General features: G+C 38.0%; 1 long non-coding RNA gene across 1 annotated transcript in view; it reads right to left on the bottom strand.

Moving 5' to 3' along the window:
- Nucleotides 1-3,010: 3,010 nt before the first annotated feature.
- LOC146735718 (uncharacterized) overlaps nucleotides 3,011-23,044 on the bottom strand; it is a 34,885-nt gene continuing 14,851 nt past the window's right edge. The window contains exon 2 of the long non-coding RNA XR_014931191.1: nucleotides 3,011-3,386. This is a non-coding gene — a long non-coding RNA (uncharacterized LOC146735718). The remainder of the gene's footprint in view (nucleotides 3,387-23,044) is intronic.

Below are 23,044 nucleotides of genomic sequence, written 5' to 3' on the forward strand. Positions count from 1 at the left end.
AATTTTGTAAAATTTATCTCCAATAGAAGCCCACATAATCCAAAGTGCATTTATTGTATTTGTATTCAGTGGGTCAAGTACGTTCTACACTTGTATAGTTCATTAATCAGTTTGTAACCAGAAATTATTTGTCTACCGGTAATACCGAAAAATGCATTGACATAATTGACCCTTCATCTTACTGTTCAAATACAGCAACATTTATTTTCAACTTCTACACCAACTTATTACATTAGTTGGGGCATAACTAAAACAATCCAATTGATAACATGGTTCTATGTTCCCAAAGTACCAGGATATGTGACATTTTGGGGTAATGCATATTTCTCAACTTCATTAGTGAGCACCATGGTCACAAGCTTCTTCTTTCTAAGATGTGGAGATTATTATTAGTCAATACAGAGTCCCCCTCTATAGAGTAATCCGACGAGTGCTTCTCGAAAGTGCGCCCTCATACGCCGTCGCCATTACTGGGGGGCATATACCACTCACAGTCATGGCGTCCCATAACAAATTACGTGAAAATAATAATATTATTTATTAATTACATGCAAACTCGTACTATTGCCACCACTACAAACTCACCTACACATATTTAATACGTATTTCCAACGATTATTTTCTTGGATATTTGGAAAGACGATGTTAGAGACTGGCTAACATGTGGGGCCGAATGCCAGTGATCAACGGAAGGAGGCCAACCTACAGGACTGTACTCAGGGCTAGAGACTGGCCAAAGCTGGAAATTCAGACTTTGTGTAGAAATTGTTGTAAAACATGATTTTGTTTCGTTTGTGTGTGTCCAAATCGCTACTTGCACGTACAGAGTTAAGCTGTTTTCCAAAACGATCAATGGAGAACAGACGTAGGAGAATTATTCTCGTTAGTTACTGGGCAGTCCCCTACCAACACGGTCGATGTACAGAATCGTAGGTTGTTCATATGGTACTATTTAATTTTTGTTGTAGAGACTTACTAGGGTTAGTGGATAGTCATTCTTTGTAGAAAATGATGGGCATTGATCGCCAAGAAGTTCATTGTACCTACATTGATGAACACTCGTAAAATAACATGGCAGCACAAGCAATTTCATAACTATTCAAAATATTTAGGCATTTGAATGTTAATAATAAATGCTGATGTAGAAAAAATAAATAAAAACTGAAACTCTGCCCGTTGGACATCTCAGAGAAAGCTACGTATCACAAGTAGTGCAGCTGCAAACGTCCTAAAGAAACTGAACACCGATCCCGCAAAATGGATTCGCAACCATGTTCACCCACGCTTCACAGGTAATGCAGCAACAACCGCAGCCAGTATTTACTATACCCAGGTGGAAATTGCAATGTTTTGCTCAGGACGAACAAGGTGCAAGTTTCTTGTTTGGGGTTCTAATGACTATACGATTGCTGATGTTTCACTCTGAGTTTCAATCTGAGCCCTGAAAAATACATTAAGGGACAAGGTCTTGACATGTACAGTAATTATAAACACTGACTCAGCATGCAACTCAACATGTTATTATTTCCATTAATAAGAAATAAATATAAAAAATGATAAAAAACTGTGAGAACTATTCAAAGTTTACTTGTAGTAACAAATTAACTAATTTGTATAATCTGCTTCCATTTCATCAGAAGCTTGGCAGACTTTTTTTTTTTTCGTTTGGAGACCGGTGCATTTAGTAAGGTTGTTTGGAGGGGGTTACTCACATTAAAGTGCTATATGTATATGTGCCGCCAAAAGGGGTCCCAAATTTACCACTTCTGTCTGAAAAGGGGTATGTTATTTTACCCTGTCTGTATCTTATGGTCATTATTTCTGTCTGAAAAAAGGACCATATTTTCCAAAGACTGTCTCTAGAGCTTGAGTGATCCAAAAATCAGGAAAATTAAGCTGATTTTTTCTTTCTGTAACTTCATTTCGGTCGTCAACTTTTTTTATATCCCCGGGAGTCCATCTAGGTAAATAAAAATAGCTGACCACCCACCCCCATTTCCCGGAATAAATAAACCTGAAACGGATATAGATCCTCTGATTCGCTATTTACCATTTATGCGTACTGTCTGGAAAGGGATGTCAAATATCCACAGTTTGTCTGAAAAGGGGTAGGCAATTTGAGTTTATTTTTTTCTGATAAGGGGTAGGTGTTTCAAACAACCAGCTACACACCTCTGTCAGTATTTTTGCAAGTACCCCCCTCCCGGGGGTTGCCTGCATTCGCACTCAACATGTGTCTTTGGTGAATGGATTTGGCACGTAGTTTGTTTCCATTTTTTAAAGTTTTTTATCGCTGTTCGTGCATCCTAGAAACTTACAGTTTTTTTCTGACCCTCCCATGATCATAAAAACATTGAAACTATAACACTAGTTAAAATTATGATATAAAATTTTGATCAAAACAACATTACACTGACGAAAAATTTCCACTTGATTATCGATTCACGCTGCCCCCCGGTAATGGCGGCCGTGAGCGCGCCGCCTACGGCTAAGGGGTAATTCATCTGCTTCTCGGATTGGTCTATAGGGCTCTTGTTTTTACAAGTGCTACAAGTATAACATATTTCCTACCAGACTATAATGTGGTATAGAAAAAATGGTTTTCATTTTTTCTAGGAATTTTTTAATTAAAACGTTTTATCTGAATTTCATTTAGCAGAACACTACTCATTATTTCCTGACTACTGGGCTTGCAAATTCAAACAAACTCTGCGAATTTGGACCGTATGATCTCAGTGTATTCCAACACGTTGATAGAAAATGTTGAAGCATTTTCGAAGAATCTACACGCGAGATCAATTTAAGGTTGAAACTTTATGACCAAATCAATGATTGGCAGGATAAAAACAACTGACATCACCCACTCGACCTGTTGACTTCCCCTTTACTATGAAGTGGTGTGGTGCATTTAAAGTATGCTGGATGAAACCTTGAAGTAATAGGGGTGGAAGTGTGAAAATGAATGACGGGGTAACATCTCAGAATTTCAACAACAAACCAACAACAACAATTTACATCGGAACTGGTATTTTTGTATCACAGGTCATAAGAATTAGTGAAAATTCTACAAAAATGTAAATAACTTTTTAGTACTATTAGCATATTGGTACAAGTCCTAAAAACATTTTTCTCATGTATGTGGTAATTTTTCTAATTTTCAAAGCAAGATTTAACTTTGTGTATCTTCTTCAAATGTTGAAAAACTGAACTTTATTAAACTAAGATGTGAGAGAATTGCTATCAGAAATGTAAATTGTGTTATACTTTCATGCTAGGCGTTGGCTGTCCCTCGGATTTGCAAAATATCGTTGCAGATGTTGCACTTTTGTCTTCAGGAAATATTTCGCTGGTTGGATGCTCCGTAATCCGAGGTGCAAAGTCATCAACTGTGAAATGAATAATATCAAGAGTTTAGTAACCAAAATTACCAAAGTTGCCAAGCTACGTTGGGCTAGAGAACGTTTTTTTTTTCATTTGAGGCGCCGACACGATATACAATATTGTTACATTTTAACTGATACAAACGAGCGTTGTTGACGCCACTGTCAGACGTCAGAGTAAACAATTATAATATCGGTAGTTCGCTATTTTTTTTTTCAATTTTAGTAAAATAAAACGGCGTGCAAGAAAAATAAGGTATATTCTCTCATTAACAGAAATACATTCAACAGTTAACAATAATTCTAAGTAAAGACATTGACCTACGGACGGACAATCGCGAAATGTTGTAAGCAATGAAATAGCATAGCAAGGATAAGATACAACTGGCAAACGAAATGGATGGTGAAAGCAAATTTTCCACTCGTTTTAAAATCAATATTTCTTTCATTATTCATTATTCTTTTTTCATTAAACATCACTTTCAAATACATAAACATATTATAGTAGTAAACACTTAATTTGCATCTATGAGGTCATGATAAGGCTGAAAAAAAGCAAGAACAAATTCCCAAATTTGTTTAGAAAAGTCAGTATTTATTCGCTGTCACCCTGCTCCTATGATGGTGGGCGTGTCGGCCGTGGCGATTTCGGCAACAGTGGCTGGGTTGCTGGGGGGTTGGTGTATGCTGCGGGAATGTAGACCCATAGTATGGAGACTGCATCATACTTGTATTTGGACACCAGTACTGCCATGGATATTGTTACGAAGCAGACTCTGTTGTATTATTGTCAACACTCGGGACGGTGTGCGGGATAATTGACTTTGAATACTCATATATGGTGCTGTGGAAATACTACAACGTTCACGGTTGGGCACTGTACTGGTTGTCTCAGTGGTGTGTAATTCCATGGCGTCGCGTGCAGACTGTGACATGGGAAGTGTGCGCGGCGTAATTATGCTTCTATCACATTCACTTTAACTGCGAGTTTGAATGTGACTCACTGATCTAATCATTCTTTCCCTGACTGAATCTGGCGCCCTGCGTGCATAAGAACTATATTTCTGAAGACGGTTGTGTTTTTGATTGAAGTTGTTAATTATTGTCTGAAAATTGTTACTGCTAGCGCTGATATTACCAGGAACTTTCCTTTTAAAGTGCGATTCAAGAATAGCGATGTCCTCTTTTATTAGTGGAGTACGGGGAACAATACCGACGCTGTCATGGATAAGACGCTGTATACTTTGACTGAAACGCTGTTTTCTGTATATCATGTGCGACTTGCTTCTTCTTTACAGCCAAAATAAAGTCATCTTAGACGTTCAGTTGCGAGACATGACAAAATAAACGCAGCGAGTGCTACATTTCGAAAATAAAAAAACAAAATAAACGCAATCAAATGCCCCGGTCACGAATTTTCGGATTTATATTCTGGGTGATTTGCAACAATTCCGCACTGTTCAGGTGTCATACATTTGTCGTACGGACATCTTCGTTTGTCATGATTCCCGTAAGTATGACAGTTGGCACACTGTTTTTGTCCCGGACCTCGTCACAGAGCTTGTCAGTTAACTGCTCATATTTCGTCTAGGCCAAATCCAACTCAGTCGTCAATTCACCTATTTCAACTTTCAGCGCCTCCAATGCCAATTCTTGGGGCGTCTGGTAAGTGTAATTTTCCCAAGATCGATATTCGTCGTTAGACTCAGTCGACGGTGCTTTGATACTCTAACACCACCACCACCGCCACCACTAGTACAATTACTGCTGTCACCACTCCTTTCATCAGATGCTACACACGGAGAGGTTTCCGAATTGTTAATACATTTACCGAGTTTAGATCTCGGTGTTTGTATCTTAGCAACTGCATTCAGTACCATTCGCTTGTGTACAGTGCTGACCTTGGTCACAAACTTCTCAAAATCGTGGAAAAACCTCATCGCGGACACACTATAAAATCCAGTCGCTTAAAATCATCGACATTGTTTAGCAGTGCTGGGTCGACAGAACTGAGAAATTCGACAATTACTTGACGATGTTGCGGAGTGCCTTCCATTTCACAACACCATGTTAAAAAATTGACAATGTGAAATTGGCAACGATTTCATATAGATTTTTCTACAGGGGTGTAATCACATTTTTTGTGTGTATTATTCTTATTCACAAGTGCATTTCAACATGACCAAAACTATTCGTTAGTGAATATTCACTGTTCTTCCAGCAATACATTACAGGTATATTCCATCAAATGCTGCCCTGAATAAACTTGACTTAATCTCAGACAACTAATTTATAAAGGGCATTTCCCATATGGAAGTTTGAGCAAAGTTGCTGTCAAAATATCCGTAGATATTAAAACAGTCAGACGCATATGGAATATTTATTGTGAGACTAGAGAAGTACTATCACGTAAACACGACAGAAGGCATGGATCAGGAAAACCTAATTGAGGGACTTAAAGGAGAGAGGCCTTCAACAACGTATGCTGAAATCAAAGAGGAGCTTCTTCATTACGCGCCTGTAGAAAATGTTTTCAGAATTACAACCGGAAAAACAGTTCGGGAAAAATTAAATGGTGGTAATTGAACACATAAACGGTTAGTGCCAATACCACAGCAAAAGTTTACTCCAGAAAATATACGATATTACAACGCTTTTATTCAGTACATCCAAACAAACAATCATAAAAAATAAACAGTGGCCAGTCGCGCTATGGACATTCCCCCCGGGAGGAGAGATGTATTGAGATTAGTAAATACGCAAACAGTGCCAACTATTCCCTTAGTCTTCTCATAGATGTAAATGGAGTGAAGTACAGTGACGTCATTGTTGGACCTTCAAATCAAATGAACTTTTGAGATTTTTCGTTGACGCAGCCGAGGCACATGATAATGATGGTCAACCAATATTGCTACCAGGTGATACTATAGTAGTCGACAATGCACCGTTTCACAGACACGAGGAATAACGTCTTGTCAAACTGGTTGGTAGATATGGGAATGGAACTTGTATTTATGCTAGTGCACTCCCCTGAGCTAAACCCTGTTGAAGAATGTTTCAACAAATTGACAACTGTTCTGCACAGAGACCTTTACCGTACTATTTTACATGATAGTGTGCCTGTGGCGGTGTACGATGCACTATCCAATGCTTACGGATATTTTAGAGTTTTACAGACACAGGATTATCTGAGAGTTTAGTGTTGCAGTACTACGTTCATGTTTAGAGTTGTGTAATAAATTTATTACCACATAAAACATGCTGTCTTGTCCTTGATTAGCTCTGTGTCAGGTATATGCCAGTGTCTTCGCAGTGGCGGCAAAGCGTTGTTAACGCGCCATGTGTGTATATATGGTTTATATAATGAAGTAGTCAATTTTGCGGCGCTTCAAAAAAAAAAAAAACGTCGTTCAGATATATGTAGTTTGGCAACTTTGCTAATTTGGGTTGATAGAACTAAAACCGGCTATTCGCTATTATAAATGTTTATAAACAAATATTCTACGTGATAATTATATAAAATTAAAACTGTGTAACGTTAACACTATCATGATTTATATTTCAGTCAGTTTGACAGTGGTTGTCATGACATATACTGATAAAGGTTAATGACAAGACCAGATGGCGAGCTGGTCGAAATCAACCAAAAACATCTTATGACTCTGCAGTTTTTAAGATACAAGACAGTAGCTGTAATTCTAAACCAATGTTGTTTGCGAGTTTAAAAAAGGTAGTATCTTGGTGGAATGTTAGTGCGAGATTATTACCCCATCAATATTAGTTAGTGTTGACAATGTATAGAAATGTTTTCTCTAGACAGCTTGACGAGTAATTAATTGATCATGATGTGTAAAACTTTCATGTGATTGGTTGTTTGTTTGAAGGCAAGGCCTTGGAGTCTCTTATACTGATTGTAATTGGTTAAGGAGTGACAAGAAATAAAGAGTGATTTAATGCTGTCTCGAGTGAAAACGAGGGACTTGGCAGAGAATCGTTTTGGGAACATGAACGAAGCTTGTGGTGTCTTTTGTCAGCCTAGCGTGGAAACGACCGAATCCCGGTTACCTAAGTGAAAGGTTGTTAACCATCAAAAATACCTATCACACGTGGTGGATAACCCTTGGGCATTGTGTTCAACACAAAAATCATCCTGGGAACACTGTATGATTACAAGACAAAAGACATACATGATGGAAGGAATTCGTGAAGTTTTAACGGAACATCTTGGACAAATGACACAAGCCATTGCCGGAGACCAAAGAATGACACAACAAGCGGTAGAAGGAATTCAAGAAGTGGTGGAAGATCTTCAAAATCGTCCAACGCCTGTCAACATGGGAATCGGGCCAGCTCCGTTTAAAGGTAAACAATCAGAGAACGCAACATCCTGGTTACAGAGATTTAATGCGTACGCAGACTTTAACCAACTGCCGAATGATAGAAAAGCGGCAGGATTCAGAATGTTGATGACTGGCCCAGCCGAGATGTGGGTAAATGAATTGCCAGCCCAAGTAAGAGATGATTATGAAGTTTTAACGGCGGCCTTTATTGCATATTTTGAAAACGCCGATTTAGACTGGATACTAGAACAAGAACTGTCTGAGCGAAAGCAAGGGGCCGACGAATCCGTAGAAGATTACGCGGCAAATATCAAGTCGCGTTGTGCCCGACTTCGTAAAACACCCGAAGAACAATTACGTTATTTTCGCGCCGGGTTACGGAATGACATCAAGAGTCAGGTGATTGTCCATCAACCTCAAACCATTGATGAAGCGAGACGAAGAGCCAGACTGAGTGAGATAGCTTGTCAGATGCAGGAAGGCGAGAAAAAAAAGAATGGCGCAGATCTATCAGCGATTGAATTCAGCGTGGAAAGGTTAGCACAGAAAACTGAACAATTATTACAACAACATCGACCGCAGTACGTATACAGCCCGCAGCAGTTCCAGGAACCAGAGAGTCAGGTTGGTTCAAACCTAACTTACCAAGGTAGACAATTCAATACAATTCCGGTATGTGGCATTTGTAATAAGCAGGGTCATTCAGCAGCCGGCTGTTACAGCCGTGGAAATTATTTCAGTGGAAATTGTTATAATTGTGGCAAAAGAGGTCATAGAGCAAGGGAGTGTCGAAAGGAAGCACAAAAAGGGAATTCGAAAGATATAATTTGTTATAGTTGTGGGGCGAAAGGCCATATTGCTAAAAATTGTGATAACGAAAAACAAGGGGGTAATTTAAACCCAAAAAGTCTATTTTAGTAAGGGCGGAGAATAGACTGACTAGCCATAAGAAAAGAATGGTAGACAGCCCTCTTTTGTGTTCAGTATCAACCGATATCTATAGAAATAATGTAATTAAAGTAAAATTAGATAATGATTATGTATGGGCATTGGTAGACACGGGAGCTGAGATTTCAGTTATTTCAAGAAGTTTCATACGAAACTTTCCAAACTTGAGAAATCGTAAAATATATCCCCCCCTTCGAAGTTCAGCACGTACTGTGAACGGTCAAATAGTTCCGCTCAGGGGTCGAATCTATGTTAGGGCAGAAATAGAGGGTCAAAAAGTGACTATTCCTTTCCACATTGTCGACTATACAAAAAGTAATGTGATAATTGGAGCAGACTTTCTAGCGGAACATAAAGCAGTTATTGATTTCTCATCCCGAAAGTTTCATTTGAGACCGAAGTCGCCAATATGGACGCAAAATAGTATTACAATTCCTCCCAAGACACAGCAAATTATGACTTGTAAAACTCGATATCATTATCCAAACGGTGTAATTGCAGAAAATAAGTGCGTGAATAATTTATCTAAGTACGGGTTATTGACTGCAAAAGGCATTTTTGAAATACATAAGAATAAAGTGCCAATTAGAGTAATGAATCCGTTAGACACAGAAATTCAAATTCCTCGAGGTATTAAAGTTGGAATGATACAATGTTTGACCCCGGATACTGGCATAATTAACGTCGGCTCAGAGGGGGAGCACTTAAGTTTGAATGAGTTCAAGTACGATGATCACCCTAGTGAAACAGTAAACCCTTTCAATATTGACATGGCGAGGGCAGATTTAAACTCTGAACAAAAAGAAAGGTTAAGGAAATTCCTAAATATGAATGGAGATATATTTGCCGAAATTGCAGGACACATGGGTCACACAAAATTAATCCAACATAGAATAAGATTAGTAGGCGACCCCGACCAAATTAGTTGTCGGCCATACAGGGTCACTCCTCAAAAAAGATCGGAGATTGAAAAACAAATTAATGATATGTTATCTGAAGATATAATTTCACCTTCTGTTTCGGAATGGAGTTTTCCGGTTGTCTTGGTTACGAAACCTGGGGGTGCTTATCGATTCTGTGTCGACTATAGGAAGTTGAATGCAATCACAAAATTAGAACCATATCCCTTACCCTTAATAGTGGATTGTTTTGACTCCTTGGGAATAGCCAAACCCAAATATTTTTCGACGCTTGATCTAAAAAGTGGATATTTCCAATTAGACCTACACCCAGATAGTCGTGAACTCACTACATTTACGACCCATGCTGGGAATTATCAATTTAACCGATGTCCGATGGGGGTCGCTGGGAGTGGACATTCATTTCAACGGCTCATGAATATTGTGCTTAGGGGATTGAATTGGAAGAGTTGTTTAGTTTATCTAGATGATATAATCGTATTTTCCGATACTTTTGAGAAACATTTGGGGGACCTGAATCAAATATTCCAAAGGTTAAGAAAGGCTAACTTAAAACTGAAGTTATCAAAATGTAATTTTGCGTGTAGAGAGGTTAATTATTTAGGTCACGTGATAAGTAAGGACGGTATCAGAGCAGATCCAGAAAAATGTGCAGCCATAAGGGATTTCCCCGTTCCACGTGATGTAAGAAGTTTGAGAGGATTCTTAGGTATTTGTAATTATTATAAAAAGTTAGTGTTCCAATATGCGAAAATAGCCAGGCCTTTGAATGCAATGACTAGCAAAAATATTGCGTTTGAATGGACGGAAGAATGTCAACAGGCATTCGAACAGCTGAAAGAAGCGCTAACAAATCCGCCTATATTGGCATACCCCGATTTTGAGAAGCCATTTATATTAAGTTGCGACGCCTCTGGCCAAGCCATCGGTTTTATTTTATCGCAAATACAAGACGGACGTGAGAGAGTTATTGCGTATGGCGGGCGGGCGTTGACCCCGGCAGAGCGTAATTATCCTATAACACAATTAGAGGCTTTGGCCGTAGTGGTAGGAATTAAATACTTCGACCCGTATTTAAGGCACGCAAAGTTCAAGGTAATAACAGATCACTCAAGTTTAAAGTATATATTTGGGTTAGTAAGACCTAAGGGCCGAATCGGAAGGTGGGTCATTGCCCTACAACAGTATGATTTTGAAGTTGTACATAGGCCCGGTAAGGTTCACCAAAACGCGGATGCATTGTCTAGACGTACCTATGAGGGGCCCCAAACGATCACAGAATTAGAGGAGGACGATGATTTGATTGGAATAGTATCCTTAGTGACTGATAAAGTCCAACCGGAAATTAATAATGAAGGAACAGTAGACGTATATTGTGAAGAAAATGTAGTCGGTGGAACGCCTGCAGAAACAGGCTGGTATAATGTTAGCGAAATGCAACGAGCCGACCCAGAGATAAGCCAAATAATAGATTATTTAATAAACGGGACCCTACCGCCTGAACCGCGCAAGGCACGAATATTAGCATATACTAGAGACGAATATGTTATGGAGAATGGAAAATTATATCACCTCTGGTTCCCCAAGGGTAAATTTAGTAAAGAACAGGATTGCGTAAAACAGTTAGTCATTCCGCATAAATTAAGAAATCGCGTTTTAGAAGAATTTCACAATGAAGTAACGGCAGGTCATTTTGGGTTTGCAAGAACTTATGCTTCAATCAGGCAGCGTTATTATTGGCCAAAGATGGCTTCTGAAATCCATAGTTGGGTGTCTACGTGTGTAGATTGCGCCACTAGGAAATCTCCTAAACTACGCTCCAAGGCCCCCTTGATACCGTTAAAAATAGAAGCCCCTTGGCATAGGGTCGGAGTTGATTTTATTGGGCCCATGCATAAAACTCGGGCGGGAAATCGGTATATTATTGTGTTTACTGATTATTTTACGAAATGGGCCGAGGCGTTCGCGACGGAAAACATGAATGCTCGAACAACAGCTAGGATTCTATTTGATGAAATTATATGCAGGTACGGAGCACCAAGATGTCTCTTGTCAGACAGGGGTCAAAATTTCTTGTCGGAAGTAATCAAAGCGACCTGCCAAATGTTTGGAATCAGAAAAGCAAACACGACGCCATATAATCCACAATGTAACGCGAATACGGAACGTTTTAATCAAACATTAATTCAAATATTAAGTATGTTTTGCGACTCTAGACAGGAAGATTGGGATGTATTTATACCGGCCGCGTTATTTGCGTATAGAGTAACTAAACAGGAAACGATTCAAGAAACACCGTTTTACTGAACATATGGGAGACGGGCGACGTTGCCAATAGACACAGTGTTATTAGAACCAGAACAAGAGAATAAAGTACCCCGAGATTATGCGGAATTACTGAAGGAAAAATTAAAGGTTGCCCATGAGACTGCTTTAAAATGCATTGAGGCTAATCAAGAAAAAATGAAATATTATTTTGACAGAAGAGCGAAAGAAAGTACGTTCCAAGTTGGGGATATTGTTTATTTGTACACGCCTAAAGCAACATCGGGATTGAGTAAAAAACTAGAACATCGGTGGCACGGCCCATATCGCACGTTCGAAAAAGTATCTCCCGTGAACTTTCGATTGCAACGCGTATGCGATGGGAAAATATTTAAAAATATAGTTCATGTAAACAGACTGAAACGCGGAGCTTTACGCGAAGAACAAAATGAAGGAGATATATTTGAGGAAGCCCCTGAGTTTGAAATCGTGAATGCTGATGAGAGGGGTACGGAAATACAAAGTGAACCCCCGTCCACTCAAACGGAAATTCCTGGAGAAAATGTTCCTAATTTAGATGATATACCGGAAGGAGAAAATGATTCGGTAGGGCCCAGAGACACAGAGATGAATAGTAAGAATAGCGGATATTTTGGTATCGAAAAGATTATTAAGGGTAGGCTGAGGAACGGTAGAAAAGAGTATCTTATTAAATGGGTGGGGTACCCAAAAGATCAAAATTCTTGGGAATGTTATGAGAATTTAAACGAACAGGCGAGATTATTTTTAGAAGACCATCCGATACCCCTTATGGGATCGACAAGAGCGAATAAAAGAAGGCGGGAAAAGTTGATTAATGGTTTAGAAGTATATTAAAAAGAGATTAGTGTGTGACAAGACGAGTGTTATTTAGGCCCTGGGACGCACATCATTCATTACTAACGACAATACTTAACGAATTCATTCATACGAGACCATTTCTCAAGGAGCGTGGAAAGAATCCATGATAAAGCCTAAGTTTAAATTACATGGAAGTGTTATGTCCGCACTATAGCTACGTACGGGTTTGGTGTTGGGGGTCACACTTTCATGAAGACGCCGGGCGGTGACGCCAGGGACAATTTGATGAGAACATAGGAAACGCTTTAGGTGGGTACTTAATTCTACCATTCGACCACGCAAATTGAGAATTGGCCACGAATTTTTCATTTATCATGTGTCATACCCCTTTCTTTTCATTTCATTACTAATTTATAGTGCGTCTCCCGAGAAATTGATGTCAAGATGAGAATAGCGTTGATATTTATTAGTGTATTACTGGTCGTACGATGGAAACCGTCTGTGCAGATGAGAGATTATGTTCTGCGCCCCAATTATGGAGTATTGTTTGAACGGGTAGCAAACATCGATAACAGCCTAACGTACTGGCATCATACGTTCGCAATACCTTATTTAGATATTCCTATGATGAGTGTGAATGAGTCATTATGTTCGAACGAAACAGTTCACCTCATTCCGAAGTTTTGTGAGGAATACGGGGAAACTTTGAAGTTAGTCGAACAACAGAATAAGTTCTATATGTATCATATTTCGAGAGATGAACGAGCGATTCGAGTGTTATTTCCAAAGATAGAGAAAAGGAAGTTGGGAAATGAACGGCAGAAGAGGGGATTATTAGACTTTGTAGGGAAGGTATCGAAATCTTTATTCGGAACGGCCACGTCGAACGACGTAAATATTTTGAGACGGCATGTAGCGGCATTGGAAAGTTCCACCGAGGTTATGACAGATCAAATTGTTGCGTACGAAGATGATTTAAACTCATATGTTTTCACAACGAATAAAAGAATAGGGAATGCTCTGAATGGGATTAAGGAAAATCATGAGGCCATTTATTCGATCGTATCTGATTTATCGCAATGGAGAAAGCGCTTGAACAGAATGGAACTAAATCAAGAGGCGTTAGAAAAAGAATTAAATTATGAACGGCGATCCACACATTTAATGTTTCGATATGCTATCCAACGCCTACAAGCGTTACAGTTACTTGAAAGGGAGACACAACGTAGGGTGAGTTCGATTGACGTGTTATTACAAGAAAGGTTACCTTTGCAGTTGGTAGGACCGAGAGTGTTAGGGGATGCTTTAAGGGCAGTGCGAAAGAAACTACGAAAGAAATATCCTAATTTTGATATAGCATACACGAATTTGAATTATTATTACCATAATGCGAGAGTGACATTTCGGCGTACAGACAATAATGTGTACATAAAGGTTGGAATTCCCATTACTATAAAAAACGACATATTCGAAGTGTATAAAGTGATAGTCATGCCTATGCCCCTCCCTTATGATTTAGGTGATAAACCTCAGCATTTCGACAATAATACAGCAAAGAACGGGCTGTATTTTGGGGTTAATGAAGATGAAACTTACTACGTTGAAATGAGTGCAGACCAAATTTCGTCTTGTACTGGTCTGACAGTAAAAGATTGTCCCTCTGTGATTACCATGATAAATATGCGTAAGTCGTCGTGTACGAAGGCCTTGTTCTATGATAATAAAGAGGAAATTCATAACACGTGTAAAATAGATTTAATACTCAACCCAGTATATGACCCTAAGATTCTCGAAATCGGACAGGGGAATGTTTTGGTAAATAGCAATGATACTAAATGGTTAATAGCATGCGGGGATAAAAGCCCTGAGCCTATTGAAGGTTGTACAATGTGTATAATTAAATTGCCCTGTGGATGCGCTATAAAATCCGACAATCTCTATGTATCGCCATTGTTAACCAGTTGCACAGAAGACGAGGCCCCCACGTTTCTGCATCCGGTAAATTTGCCATTCTTAATACCCTTTTATGACCCAGATGATTTGACAGAAATTACGGGGAAATCGATGTATGAAAACCCGTGGCGAGTACAACTCCCTAACATCACCATTAACAGAGGGAATTTCGAGGAAATTGTACGTTCTGATGCACGTTTGGTGGTAGATTTAAACAGAACGGCAGATTTATTAAAAAAAAATAAACCAATTTATTATTCAAAAGTAGACAAATTATTTAGCGACATTACGGATGAAACCCCTGCCTTACCGTTTTTGGAAGTCAAAACTATTACTATAATTGAAACCATTCTGGCTATTATAAGCACAGGGTCACTGATTTTGTCAGTATATACAGTTTGTAAGGTGAGAACTTTGAGCATATTGATTGCAACCCTTCCCAGGGCCCGGGCTAAAACGTTATATTTGCCAGTAGACGAGTTAATTACGGACCACCCCTTGCGAGATTTGAAGAGTTCCATGATCCAACTTCGAAATGAAACGTTAATTCTGATTTTAATGTGTTCAGGATTCTTATTAATATTGGCGGTTATTCGATTGTGCAAGTGTTATCGTAATCGCTCTATAATGTATCGTGCACCTAAATTGCCCCGTACTAAGTTAATTTTAGAGATATCCAATGACAAGCTGTATGTCTTGGTAAATGTTATGACCCTGTACGTGTCTCCGAGCCATTTGGCCTTTGCAAAGCGACCCGTGATCGAGAATTTAACAGTTGAACGTGGTATAATTTCGTCCGTGTTGAATATCGAATGGGGTGATTTAAAATACAAATTTCATGGTGTAGAACGTGTAATTCCTTTGCCCAAAGCCGTTAAGATACCAAAGTGGAAAGATAGTAAGTGCATGGCTGTGGAAGGGGTAGGGAATCATTATAGATTATTGGTAGGTCTATCTGAAGTATATACCGAGATTCCCAGGGATATTATTAGTATGCAGTAGATAGGGAACCCAATACTGAATAATTGGGATAGCAAGTGAAGTGCTGGCACCTCTCCTTGATAGAGTAGGATATTCGAAAATATAACCAATGTATTTAACCTCATAATCTTTTTATTTAAATATATATAACTATTGTATTTTAGAATCATAACAGTAGTGTTTAAATTTATAGCTTTTTATTTGAAATTATAATTACCATATGTAATCATTGTATTTACTCATTTGAAACTATGTATTTTGTTATATTAGAGTGTATTTTACTTGCTTAACAATTGTTGATGTATTTGACGTGTGAAATATAAAGGTGATGACATCCTTGGTATTGGAACGGTATGTTCGGAGAACATGCAGAATGTAAAACAGGGGGTTGTATCATGATTTATATTTCAGTCAGTTTGACAGTGGTTGTCATGACATATACTGATAAAGGTTAATGACAAGACCAGATGGCGAGCTGGTCGAAATCAACCAAAAACATCTTATGACTCTGCAGTTTTTAAGATACAAGACAGTAGCTGTAATTCTAAACCAATGTTGTTTGCGAGTTTAAAAAAGGTAGTATCTTGGTGGAATGTTAGTGCGAGATTATTACCCCATCAATATTAGTTAGTGTTGACAATGTATAGAAATGTTTTCTCTAGACAGCTTGACGAGTAATTAATTGATTATGATGTGTAAAACTTTCATGTGATTGGTTGTTTGTTTGAAGGCAAGGCCTTGGAGTCTCTTATACTGATTGTAATTGGTTAAGGAGTGACAAGAAATAAAGAGTGATTTAATGCTGTCTCGAGTGAAAACGAGGGACTTGACAGAGAATCGTTTTGGGAACATGAACGAAGCTTGTGGTGTCTTTTGTCAGCCTAGCGTGGAAACGACCGAATCCCGGTTACCTAAGTGAAAGGTTGTTAACCATCAAAAATACCTGTCACAACACTACAGCCTTGTTGAGTACAGGGGCCACTTATCAGTGATTTCTGAAAAAAAATATGAATGAAAATACGCCTTTGAAACGATATAACATTTACCTCCCACAAGGCTGAGACGATTAATGGTGCATTGGTTCATTTAAAAGGTCTTGTTGACATCCCAACATAAATTGCGAAAAGCCGAGTAATAATCCCCTTTCATATAATAGATGATATGAAGATATATATAATTATTGGCTCGGACTTTTTAAGAAAACATGACCTAAAATCTATTGCGCGCGAAACAAATTATTATTAAAAAACGGAAATCAGAATTACGCGCAGCTAACAAAACTGTGATTACAGCGACATCAGAAACTATAATATTAGCAAAATTACAATTGTCTTACCATGACGGTATGCTAGGTGAAACTGTAAGAGATCATAAAATATCAAGATTGGGGATTATTCTGGCCACAGGAATTTGTAATGTAAAAGATAATAAAGTAGCAATAAAATATTAAACCTTTACGATAGGGAAGTATATGTCAAACGAGGTGCAAACCTCGGACGATTCCAATGTATTGACGAGCACACACAAATACATACACTTGACAAAAATAAAAACCACGAAAACGGTCAGAATATTACAAGAAAGAAACTCGACATAGAGCATAACATTTCAGACACAGATTTAAATAGACAAGAAGAATTTGAGTCAATTGTTGAATGATAATAGTAATATATTTGCAGAAACAGGAGAAATGGGACATTGTAATAATACGAACCATCAAAATCGAGCTAAAAGATAGCAAATACCGGACCACACGTATCGTTTTTGCGTTGACTACCGTAAATTAAATGCTGTAACTAAAGACAACGTCTATCCTTTACCACTAATAACTGGTTGTCTAGATTCACTGGGTTTAGCTCAACCGAAATATTTGTCTACACTGGACTTAAAAAGCCGCTATTTCCAAGTATACCTACACACAGATTCTCGGGAATTTACAACATTTACGACTTATGGTAATACATATATGTTTAAACGATGTCCAATGGTAGTGAATATGATGAACACAGTTCTACGAGATTTCACATGGCAAAATTGTCTAGTTATATCGACGACGTAATTGTATACTCGTCAACTTTCAAACAATATCTGCAAGATTTAAATGATATATTTCAGAGATTTCGAAAAGCCAATTTGAAATTGAAATTAAGCAAGTGCAGATTTGGATGCAAAGAAATAAAATTCTTAGGATACATAATATCTAAGGATGGCATTAAAGCAAATCATGAAACAACGAAGAGAATTAGGGAATTTCCAGTACCGACAAAGGTTAAGACTCTACGAGCGTTCTGTAAATTTACTCGGAAATTGCTAGACCATTATACAATTAAACACAAAAGGACGTAAAGTTTGTATGTTCCACAGAGTGTGATAAGGCGTTCCAAACATTAAAGGATGCATTAGTGAAGCCACCCGTATTATGTTATCCAGATTTCGAAAAGCCTTTCAAGTTGTACTGTGACGCTTCGCAAACGGGCCAGGGGTAATATTACCAAGACGGACATAAACGTAACATAGCTTAAGGGGGACGAGGTTTAACATCAACAGAAACTAAATACGGAATAACACAACTAGAAGCCTTAGCAGTGATCGTTGGTGTAAAGTATTTCGACGCTTATTTTAGGCACGCTAAATTTGAGATAATTACGGGTCACAATGCACTGACAAACTTATTTGGCTTGAAAAAACCCTGGCACTACAACAACACGACTCTACTATTGTACACAGACCAGGCACGAAACACCAAAATCCCGACGGACTATTGAGACGAAAATACTCAAACCTAGAAAACAGTGAAGAAAACAAAATCATAGAGGACGATGACCTCATAGAAATAATAGGGTTAACGACTCCTAACACCGAACAAAAAGGACAACTAACACAGAACAATTGTATCGGATTGGCAGGCATGGTGAGTTAGCAAGAAAGCATAGACCCACCCACAACGACGAATATGGTTAATAAAAAAACACCTGGTACAGAAAATACAGATAAAACATTATTGGAGAACTTGTCAACCTTGCAAAGGCAAGATCAGCAATTAAATGAGATAATAATATATTTAGAAACACAGGAACTCCAAAATAATTCTCGTAAGGCTAGAGTAATCTGACACACCCGTGATGAATATATTATGGATACAAATAAGTTGTTTCAATGTTGGTTTATAAAAGAAAAGAATAACAAATGACGGTGTACAAAACAATTAGTAATACCTTACTCTTTAAGACAATTTGTATTGAATCAAATGCACGATTCCATGTTGGGACACAGTTTGGTTTCGCAAAAACATACACAGCGATACATGAACGATATTATTGGCCAGGAATGAGTAGGAATATACATAAATATGTCGCATCATGCACGTTTTGCACATCCCAAAAATCGCCTAACAATCGACACCCGGCGCCATTAATACCGATCAAAACCAACAACATTCCATTTAATTCACTAACGATAGATTATATTGGCCCGATTCACAAAAGTTCCCAAGGAAACAAACATATATTGGTAATCGTAGACAATTTCACAAAATATCCTGAGGTCTTTGCAACACCAGGTCAAACTACAGAGACAACTGCACGTATTTCTTTCGATGGAATCATTTGCAGGCATGGTTCTCTAAGACAAATACTTTCTTTCAAAAGTCGTTAAAGGGACATGTAAATTGTTAAACATTGATAAGACAGTATCCTTCTCTTTTTATTCGATGAATCAAATCATTTTAGAAAAGTATAATGGGACTTTAATACAAGGAATATCGATGTTGTGTGATACCCATCACACCGACTGGGACAAATTCATACCAGCAATTTTAATGGATTACTGAATATCAAAACACGAGACAAAAATAACACCGTTCGCTATGATGAATAGGAGAGAAACAGTATTACCAATAGAGACAATATTATTAGAAGAAAAACCAGTAGAAAATCAAACAGCCCTAGAATTCGTTGAAAAATTGAAAGGTGGATTAAAAGTCATACACGAAATTGCCGGACAAAACATAATACTAAGTCAAGACAAAATGTAGCATAATTACGACCAAAAGCCAACAGAAAGTAATTTTGAAATAGGCGATATACTAGTAGTTTACCCACATACACCTAAAGTTTAGAAAGGATTATTTAATAAACTACAACATTTATGGTCCGGACAAGTTATATGCGAAAAATTCGCCAGTGAACTTTAAACTACGACGAATCGGCGATGGTTCGATAATTAGAAACGTGGTACACGTAAATAGACTAAAAAGCCTCTATTGGAACAAAATTCAATAAAGAAGAAAATGACGCACATCCCGCTAACAAAGACAAAAGCACGGCCTCAAAACAACTAAAATATATTTACCCTGCAAAGGCAAAAATATTAATAGACACCGCAAATGCTCAACACGATAACATAGTCGCGGAGCAAAATTCTTAAAACAAAGACGCGAACTTCTTAACAAATAAAGGGGAAAATAAAAAAAAAGACGTCAGAAAAAGAAACAAGAATTCTTTGGAATCGAAAAGATAATACGAGGAAAATATAAAAACAGACGTCTATTCTACTTGATCAAATGGTTGGGGTATCCAACATCATAGAATACGTGGGAACTGGTTAGTAATTTGGACAACAGAGCAATACAGAGGTCTAGAGAAAGAAACAGTCGAGATAACTGGGTCACCATATTCGAATCGCAAAGCTAGAGATAAGTTGATAAACAGTTTAAGATTTAGCTAAATAGAAAACATAAAAATGGGAGGGCGCAGTGAAAACAAAAATTATTATAGGAAAAAAGCAAATAGCCTAAACTTTTATTATTGATTTTAATAACTATTCATTCTGGAAATTATATACAAATTACGTCACCCACTATTATTGGATAAACACGAAATTCTTCCCACACTATCATTCATTCTGATAACTCAAAACAAATCTGATATTATACTAATGTAATAGCCGCACCCTATCATTCGTGCCGATGTGTGGAGCGATCCCACACAACGCACATCACATTCGGAACACTTGGTCCCTATGTTCCTTCTAATGGAAAAATATCAAAAACATTATTTGGAACAGCGACAACAGAAGATGTAATGATTATGAAATAAAAAAAAAAACATTGATCACGCCGAAGACGTCAATATCATAATATTTCAAAAAGACTTAAACTCAAATAACATATTACCTAACAAACGAATCGACAACGCAATATCAGAAATTCATAATAACCACGCAAAAAACATGATTCGGACACGATATCAAAATTTGCCTGGCCTGAAGTCGTATACGAAGGAGATGGTTCAATTAAAGTTTGAAAGTTTCCACCATGGCTTAAATTGCCTAGACTAAGTCCCGGATTAATATCTGCCTTGGAGAATAATGAGGCGGAGTACCACTTGTTGGTGGGACAAGCTCAGGTCTACCTCCGTTTCGTGAAGACATGCGGGGTAGGCCAAGTACTAGCAACCTCTGACTTCCATGTGTAGCCTAAAGCACCCTGTCAACAAGCAAAGTCGTGTTATGTAAATTACTCTTAGTATACGTTTACTCTGCTTTACTGTAATTTTGCTTACTTATATTATAAAGTTGAAGGTAGCGATAACTTAGTAGATAAGTGATTTATTAAACCTTTATGTAAGCACTGTATTAACATTACTCTCAGTATATAAAACATTGTATATTTACCTATTTCTATTCTTTGTAGATTAGATCATTTAAAGAATTATATTATTTATAATTTTAGCTTCACCCACTTGAACTAAGGAAGAGTTCAAATTTGTCAGAGAGGGATTGTGTCATGATAGTGACTTCACGTTCGCACACTCGGTTCACACGCCGTTAGACTATTGATTAGGATCAACAATTTGCATGTTTAGGGTGGAGAACATAACGTATATTACAGGAAGTTTATAAATATATATTGTTTACTTATTCTATTTAGTAGTGGCGACTTCGCAAGGTTTTAACCGTGAGACACAATCCTGGTAATCACGCGATCGTGCCAACGACTACAGCGATTGGTTAGTCGTATGGTTACTCTACCACGCCTTAGAAATTTTACTTTTTAATGAAGAGTTTGTAAACTTTTGTAACGGAGAAAGAGAAAGAGAGAACGGCACAGTGAGGGGTTTCCTCGGCTGATTGATTGGGAGAATAAAGCTGGACTATCTGTAATGAACTTATGTGTATTCATTTGAGGCCCTCTACGTGTGACATCGGCCAAGCGAGACGGAGTTCCCTGATTCCTGAATACATCGCTAGTGTTCATTACACTATAATCAAGTAATATAATGGTGTCACTATTTCTAAAACGTTCGTCGTGAAATTCACGTTTGAAAACGTTTTTGAATTTTGTCATCTATTCCCTCACCAGGGTGAATCACAACACTTATATTTGTTTCCCGGGAATTCATAATCAAGTAATACAAATGGTGTCACTATGCAATTTTGGAACTGCGTTTATTTTTGGTGTAACTTTACATTTACGAAACATTTATGTATGTCCGATAGTTTTTTTAATTTTCTGCCTAATCATGTTTTCAACGAAAGAATTCAATAGGCCGGTAAACAATACAACATATTTCACTACCATAAGTTTATAAAACCTCCTGGGTCCGAAAACTAGCAAAGACGGGGAATACAATGTTGCATTATTATCACCATGTTTATTTAATATCCTTGACTATAGAGAGAATCACGCACGTTTATTTCCCCAGGAGTCTGTAATAAAACTGAATCCACGTCATAAAAGTGTGTTTAGGGCCTTACTGGTCTCTTGTTCTCCAGGGATTGATTGGGTCGCAATTACCGTAGCTATCGCCGAGGTAAAAATTGTCTCACCCCTTGGTTATTATTACCGTTTACGGTGCCGGAGTGATTCACGTCCTAAATTTGTGTTCCCTGTCACCTTATCTAACAGCTTGGTTGAATTGATGATAACCAAACAATCATGGCAGAGTGGCCTTGACCTTCTCTCGCTTGGAAACGCAAAGGAGACAGACGCAGGTCGTTTAGATCGGACGGTTACTTTTGTGTCAGGTTCGTTGTTATTTTGGATGAATATAGAACACGTTCAAACCCAAAATTGTTGAAATAATGTTCACGTGGCTGTACGTCAAAACGCACTCTCGAACTTGACAACATTCACTTACAGACCACTAAGTAAATGGGTGGAAATACCAGTTACATCATTCATGGAGATTGGTGATTCGATTGCTGACCGGGATAGCTGTAATTAGTGTTCATTTCTATGCAATTGTGATTCTCAATTTGTATGTGTAAACTCATTTCGCTGGTGTGGCCGGCGACGGCTGACATATTGGTTTGGTTCTGTGTTCTGTAATCAATTGTTTTTTTTTTTCATTATTATAATAATGTACTAGTAAGTTAAATAAATAAAAACAGTAATTTCGTAGACATAGACAAGGTG

The sequence above is a fragment of the Saccoglossus kowalevskii genome, chromosome 12, assembly GCF_978046115.1.
Source record: "Saccoglossus kowalevskii chromosome 12, keSacKowa6.1, whole genome shotgun sequence".
Classification (NCBI taxonomy): domain Eukaryota; kingdom Metazoa; phylum Hemichordata; class Enteropneusta; family Harrimaniidae; genus Saccoglossus; species Saccoglossus kowalevskii.